At 42.7% G+C, this 7,500-nt stretch overlaps 1 protein-coding gene across 12 annotated transcripts in view; it reads right to left on the reverse strand.

Moving 5' to 3' along the window:
• Positions 1-7,500, reverse strand: part of LOC135112409 (ran-specific GTPase-activating protein-like) — a 66,097-nt gene that overhangs the window by 40,384 nt on the left and 18,213 nt on the right. For 10 of the 12 annotated variants that reach the window (XR_010274378.1, XR_010274379.1, XR_010274364.1 and 7 more), the window contains exon 3: positions 7,150-7,241. The gene's annotated coding sequence lies outside the window, so the exon portion shown is untranslated. Of the gene's footprint in view, positions 1-5,446; positions 5,866-7,149; positions 7,242-7,470 lie in introns of those variants that run through there. The other 2 variants (XR_010274388.1, XR_010274389.1) reach the window with 2 other exon arrangements.

Raw genomic sequence — 7,500 nt, forward strand, 5'->3', positions numbered from 1 at the left:
AGAACTATTACGGAACATACATGGACAGTTATAGAAAATGGAGAAAACGCTAATTTGTAAGCGAGAGAGAGAGAGAGAGAGAGAGAGAGAGAGAGAGAGAGAGAGAGAGAGAGAGAGAGAGAGAGAGAGGGGGGAGTTTAAAAAGCTGCGGATATGAAAGATTGAGGGGAGAGGAGAGAGTGAAAGCCAAAGACAACAACAACAACAACAACAGCAAAAACAACAACAACCTACTACTACTACTACTACTACTGTTCATCGTCTTCTTTTCCTCTTCTTATTCATCTTTTCTTTTCTCTCTTTTATTTCCTCTCTATTTATCACTCGTTCCATATATACATTACCTTTATTACTCTCCTCCTCCTCCTCCTCCTCCTCCTCCTACCGAATTTTATCCAGAAAACTCTCATTTGAATATATACGAAGAGAGAGAGAGAGAGAGAGAGAGAGAGAGAGAGAGAGAGAGAGAGAGAGAGAGAGAGAGAGAGAGAGAGAGAGAGAGAGAGAGAGGAGGGGAAGGGGCGCAGTAACACCATCATCAGAGGAAAGGGAGACGATGTTTTCTCTCTCTCTCTCTCTCTCTCTCTCTCTCTCTCTCTCTCTCTCTCTCTCTCTCTCTCTCTCTTCGGGTGATAATGGCGCCTTCGGGTGATAATGTACTTATGTTTAAATAGAGAGAGAGAGAGAGAGAGAGAGAGAGAGAGAGAGAGAGAGAGAGAGAGAGAGAGAGAGAGAGAGAGATTTCTACAGCCTCTTTAGACCACACACATACATACACCCTTCCTCCCTCCTCCTCCTCCTCCTCCTCCTCCTCCTCCTCCTCCTCCTCCTCCTCCTCTTCCTTCTCCTCCTCGTCTTCTTCCTCCTCCACCTCCTCCTCCTTTCATAACCCATACAATTAATATCAATTTATATCACTTATTGCTAATCTCCTCCTCCTCCTCCTCCTCTTGCTTTCTCTCTTACCTAAACTGCCAAGATAATATATACTCCCTCTAATTTTACCTCCTCCTCCTTTTCCACAACAACGTTAAGTTACACAGACAATGAAAGGAATGTTCTCTTGGGCGAGAGGTACTGCCCGCCAGGTAGGGGACACTACTTGCACCAACTCATTCGTTAAGAAAATCTTATAACTTAGATAATAATGGCTTAAAACGCACACAAGCCAAGCATACTGTGTCCTCAGCTCATAATGATCCCCCTCCTGCTCTTCCTGCTTCCTCACTGATGCACGTAAGGGTCACGGCTCGAGTTCTACCCTTGGCATTGTAAGCGCGGGACTGAACTTGCTCTCCTCGGCACAGTGACTCGAGAATGTGGCAGTGGAAGTCATTTTAGCTGAGCCAAAACTACACGTCAGTTACGTTGTGTGAATGGGCATTGTTGGCGAGGTTTTCCACGGCTCTAAATGGCTGACAGACCGTGGTGGCGCCAAATGTTAGTGCGATATTAGTGCACAGCTGCTGATGTATGAATTGTGAGCCAAATAACACAGATAAGTGACTGATAGAAATTATTATTTAGAGAATTAAATATACTAAATCATATAAATGTATTACTTCTATGCTTTTGAAAGGAGTCTTCATTGCAGTGATTCAGCATAATTAATTGAAAAGTGCATCACTGCCGCTAATGAAAAATAGTCATAATTTTATATTTTGTTTCATTCCTGTATCTGATTGGCTAAAGACCTTATCACATTCTTGAATCGAGGCCTCTGATTGGTGCGCCTGGTGGGTGCCGAAGTCTTTAGCTCCAAGCTGCTGAGCGCTCCAAGAAGGGGGCGCAAAGGTATACCATACCCTCTGACGAACAGGTTCCCAGTAAGACTGTGCAATGCCTGGATTTTCTACTGAAGATTTAGGCACAACACTCCATAATACGAGATTCAACAACAACAAGAGGAAACGACAAGCAATGGACGCCCAAGAGACCCTCGGTGAGAAGGGGAAGGCTAAGGAGAAACTAACCAAGAACAAGAAGAGGCGGCTGGAGAGCCTCGAAGACTGCACCAGCCACGAGAAGACGGTCACTGAAGGCTGTGCAGAGATGAAACATCGCGCGAGCCGGCGAGAACACAAAAATCAGAGGGACGGGAATGACATCAAAGGCAAGAAAACGATGAGCGTGGAGTGTTTTCATCCGATTATGGACCGCACCAAGAAGAGAAAGAGGCAGAACAAGGACGACGACGAGAAACAGAACAAGAGAAAGAAACAGGACACGGAGGAAACGGAAAACCAGGACAAGAAAAGGAAGAGGCAGGTTAATGACGACGACGAGAAGCAGAACAAGAAGAGGCAGAGGCAGGTTACGGACGATGACGAGAAGCAGGACAAGAAGAGGAAGAGGCTAGACACGGAGGACGACGAGAAGCAGGACAGGAAGAGGAAGAGGCAGGTTAAGGACGACGACGCGAAGCAGGACAAGAAGAGGAAGAGGCTAGACACGGAGGACGACGAGAAGCAGGACAGGAAGAGGAAGAGGCAGGTTAAGGACGACGACGCGAAGCAGGACAAGAAGAGGAAGAGGCAGGACGCGGAGGACGACGAGAAGCAGGCAAAGAAGAGCAGGGGGAGGGCAGGAGAGAACGAAAGAAGGGGGGAAGATGGAGTGCTGTCAATGCGTTAAGCACGGCATCAAGAGATGGAAGATGAGAGGGTGGTACAAAGACGACGTGGTGAGGCTGATGGTGGATGCCAAGAGAGTCAGCAAGGAGAGGAACGTGAGCAGGTGGTGCCGTCTTAATATTGGGAAAGAAAACCTGGTGTCCGCGACCGTGCGCGGCCACCCGTGCCTTGTCCAGCTTGACAGCGGCTCCTCATGCAGCCTCATGAGGCTAACACTGGCCCGGAGGCTGGGAATCGTCACGGGCAAGCAAGAGACGGTAAAGAAATACTTGTTTACCTGGGCTGGCATGCTGGAGTTGGACGTGATCGAGCTGGACGAGGTGGTGGTGATGCTGCGTCGCTACGTGGCGGTCAACACGCGCATGACGGTCATTGTACGCGGGGATGTGAGGAAGCACTACTTGGACCTAATAGTCATGTCCATGAGCCGCCTGCAGGAGGCCGAGGTGCGGCAGGAGTTCCATCCCGACGACAGCAGCACCCTGTTCCTGCGTCACCCAAAACGTCTGCGGCGGAGACAACCTTCGGACACACAACACAAAACGTTCATGTTTGCCGCACGAGCGTTAGGCATCGAGGAGCCGCTGACGGTGATGGTGAACACTGGTAACGCGTCAACATTCTCTATCACTAAGACTGGTCAGGACAAGATGCTGTGCAGGACAGGCAAATCGACTGTGCTGCCGAAACGAGTCCTGCTGCACTTTGGCAGCGGCACAGACACTCTGCGAAAGATGGACACGATATACATGCGCCACTGGTTTGATTTCGTGTTTGGACGAACGCTGCTGTGTAAATTACAAGCAGCGATAGATTATGATGATTTGTCCATGACCTTGACGCTCAACGGAAAACGATACCGCTTCGACATCCTCACTCACGTCCTCCGTCTGCGTACGCCCAGAGGTGCCGCGTCCTCTCAGCCTCCGCCTTGATTTTATTGATTGATTGATTTTTTTGTTTTGTTTCGATTTGTTATCCATCAGGGAGGTCAGCAGAGGCAAGAAATAGATGAATAAAAATCCCGCTCAAAGAAGATCCCAAAACGAAAATAGGAGCAGTCAATAGAGTAGAAAAAATAGTCTGGCTTAAGGATATAAAACTGTGTTCTTCATTAAAGATATTAGACTAAGAAAATGAAGATTATGGACAGTAAATCAAGGTTATTAAGATAAAGGATAGTAGATTAAGAAAATAGTCTGGATTAAGGATATTAGTTAAGAAAATAGCCTGCATAGGAAAATATTACACTAAGAAATGAAGATTAAGGATAACAAAATAAGGAAAATAAAATAAAAATATCAAATTAATAAAACGGCCTGGATTAAGAATAGTAGACTAAGAAAATAGTCTGGATTGAGGATAGTAGATTAAAAAAGTCTGAGTCAAAAATAGTCTAAATTGAGACTAATGCATTAACAAAAAAAATCAGGATTAAGGATGGTAGATCAAGGAAAGAGTCTGAATTAAGAAAAGTAGATTAAGAAAATAAACTGGATTAGAGATAATAAATCAAGAAAATAGTCTGAATTAAGGATAACAGATTAAGAAAATGGTCTGGATTAAGGAAATTAAGATCAAGGTTGATAGACTAAGAAAACAATCTGGATTAAGGATAGTAGATCAAGTAAATAGTTTGTATTAAGGATAGTAAATTAAGAAAGAGGTCTGGATTAAGAATATTACATTAAGAAGATAGACTGGATGAAGGATATTACTTCAAGAAAGTAGTCTACATTAAGAATAGTAGATGAAGAAAATTGTCTACATTAAGGATAGTAAATAAAAAAAATAGTCTGGATTAACGACAGTAGATTAAGTAGATGATCTACTTTGTCTACCGTCTTAAGGATGGCAGATAAAGAAAATAGTACAGATTTAGGAGAGTAAATTAAGAAAATAGACTGGATTGAGGATTATACACTGATTAAGAAAATGTTGTCGTTAAGGATATTATAATTAAGGAATCTACAATTAAGGAGAGTAGATTAAGGACATAATTTGGATTAAGGACAGTAGATTAAGTAAATAGTCTGGATTAAGGACAATAGTCTGGATTAAGGACACTATATTAAGGAAATAGTCTGGATTAAGGACACTATATTAAGGAAATAGTCTGGATTAAGGACACTATATTAAGGAAATAGTCTGGATTAAGGACACTATATTAAGGAAATAGTCTGGATTAAGGACACTATATTAAGGAAATAGTCTGGATTAAGGACACTATATTAAGGAAATAGTCTGGATTAAGGACACTAGATTAAGGAAATAGTGTGGATTAAGGACAATGAATTAAGAAAATAGTGTGGATTAAGGACATTGAATTAAGAAAATAGTGTGGATTAAGGACAATGAATTAAGGACACTTGGATGAATGTCATTAGGTTAAGAGCAGAGGTTGCAGCAATGGTTATGTACAAAGCAGTACACAGGTACATCCATGGGACTGAAAAGTTCTGTAAGGTAACACAGGCTGTGCTTGTATAGAGATATATTTATTATATTGTAATCTGATGTATTTATACACAGATATATTTCTATATTGTAATTTGATGTGTGAGTTTGAGACTTGGGTCCATATTGATGTTCGCTGTGTGCTTGTGACCTGATGTTAAATGTGTTTATATATATATATATATATATATATATATATATATATATATATATATATATATATATATATATATATATATATATATATATATATATATATATATATATATATATATATATATATATGGATGCGTTACATAATGACGGAAGTCTTGATAGTGTTCTTGCGAAATATTTTGAAAAAGAATATTTCAGTGTGTGTGTGTGTGTGTGTGTGTGTGTGTGTGTGTGTGTGTGTGTGTGTGTGTGTGTGTGTGTGTGTGTGTGTGTGTGTGTGTGTGTGTGTGTGTGTGTGTGTGTGTGTGTGTGTGTGTGTTCAGTTTTCCTTTTCTTCTATAATATAATTAATAATAATTAGACAATCAACTTCATTTAGAGTCACTTTAGTAGGGTGTTCGGAAATAAGAGACAATGACCATCACATAACGCTTATCATTTTCTTCAACTTTTTTTTATATTCATTTTCCTCCTTTTTTTCTTCAAATAATTCTTCTTGAACGTATTCTTTTCTTCTCCTTATCATCTTCTTCTTCTACTCTTGTTTTGTGTCCAACCATGACAACAACGGAGGCAAGCCACGCAATATCATCACTTCCTTCATTGTTTCCACGTATACCTTAAAGACGGAAATAGATAAGGTGCTTTGCCCAAACACGTCAATGCTAAGCCCTTGTACAACTGTTTGGCACATCTTTCCTTAATTACTAACCACTCTGAGACATCTTTTCCTTGCCCTTCTTTCTGTACATATTGTTAATAAAGAACAAAGCTCCGAAGACTGTTACTCCCCTCATCAACACAAGTCAAAGTCTTCGTCTAACACTGTGGACGCTTATCAAGACTACTCTCTCAAGAGGGAAGCTTCAAGACACTCATCCTCTAATTTTTGACAATCGTTTCTGACTCAGTTTGGGGACCGGCGCCTCAGGGAACATTTTTTTCTTTCCAATTTTGTTGGCCTTGGCAGGTACCCTTCTTAAATAAAAATAAATTAAATGAATAAATAAAAATAAATAAATAAATAAAAAACAAAATGAAATAGAAAGGGATGAGGGAGATGGAGGGAGGGAGGAAATGTAAGGATGAAGGGAAGGGGGAGAGGAGGGAAGGAATGGGGAAAGAGAGGGAATGGGGAGGGAGGGAAGGGGAAGAGAAAATAGGGAGAGGGAATGGGGAGGGACGGAGGGGGGAAGAGAGAGAATGGGGAGAGAGGGAGGGGGAAGATAGAGAGAGAGAGAGAGAGAGAGAGAGAGAGAGAGAGAGAGAGAGAGAGAGAGAGAGAGAGAGAGAGAGAGAGAGAGAGAGAGAGAGAGAGAGAGAGCCATCTGCAGGTTTTGGGCGGCCGAAGCCACCATTCTCCCCGGAAAGTCAAATTTTCGCGTGTTTTTTGAGCGCGCCAAATTAACGTCTATGTCTCAAAAATACTGCACAACAAAGTATGATTCAAGCACGTCCAACACTTCTGGAAACTAGTATGCAGTATTACCAATGTCTCCTCCCATCAAACCTCTTCCCCTCTTCAGTTCAATGACCTCCCGTTAACATGCGTCTGATCACGCTTCAACAACGCTTGATTATATTAAGTTACACAGAATGAAAGGGATGATCTCGTGGGCAAGGAGGTACTGTCCGCCAGGTAGGGGATACTTTTTGCACCAACTCAGTCGCTATGGCAGTCTTATAACTGGCCATCGTAGTGGTGACATCGTGGACATTCACTGGGGTAAGCAGATGTCATGAATGAGGCATTGCAGTCAAGGATTATTAACTTCCCGGGCCATCAAACTACCCACACATTCGTAGAAAGGCAGAGGTCATTCCACCATTGAAGTGGAGAATCCTCCTCTCGCTCATTACACTTCAATTACATTTCACGACCACGTAAGTGTTTGATGCTCACCTTGTCCGAGCAGCGAGAGAGAGCCGAGTTCATGGCGGGTCTTGGCCTCCTGGACGGTGCGAGGAAGCTTGAGCTGAGCCAGCAACTCTTCGCTGAAAAGACAACAAAAAGGTATGAAGGCGCCACCCACTCCTACATCATCCCTGGACTGAGCGCGTCCCGCTATTACCTGCAGGAGCTCGGGATGCATTGCAAGAAAGCCATGACTTGACAACAAGGCAAATTAATCCTCATATATATTACGCGAGTGGCCTTCCTGGTTACGTTTTACACACACACACACACACACACACACACACACACACACACACACACACCTACCCACACAGACACACACACACCCACACAACT

Source organism: Scylla paramamosain, chromosome 2 (assembly GCF_035594125.1).
Source record: "Scylla paramamosain isolate STU-SP2022 chromosome 2, ASM3559412v1, whole genome shotgun sequence".
NCBI lineage: Eukaryota > Metazoa > Arthropoda > Malacostraca > Decapoda > Portunidae > Scylla > Scylla paramamosain.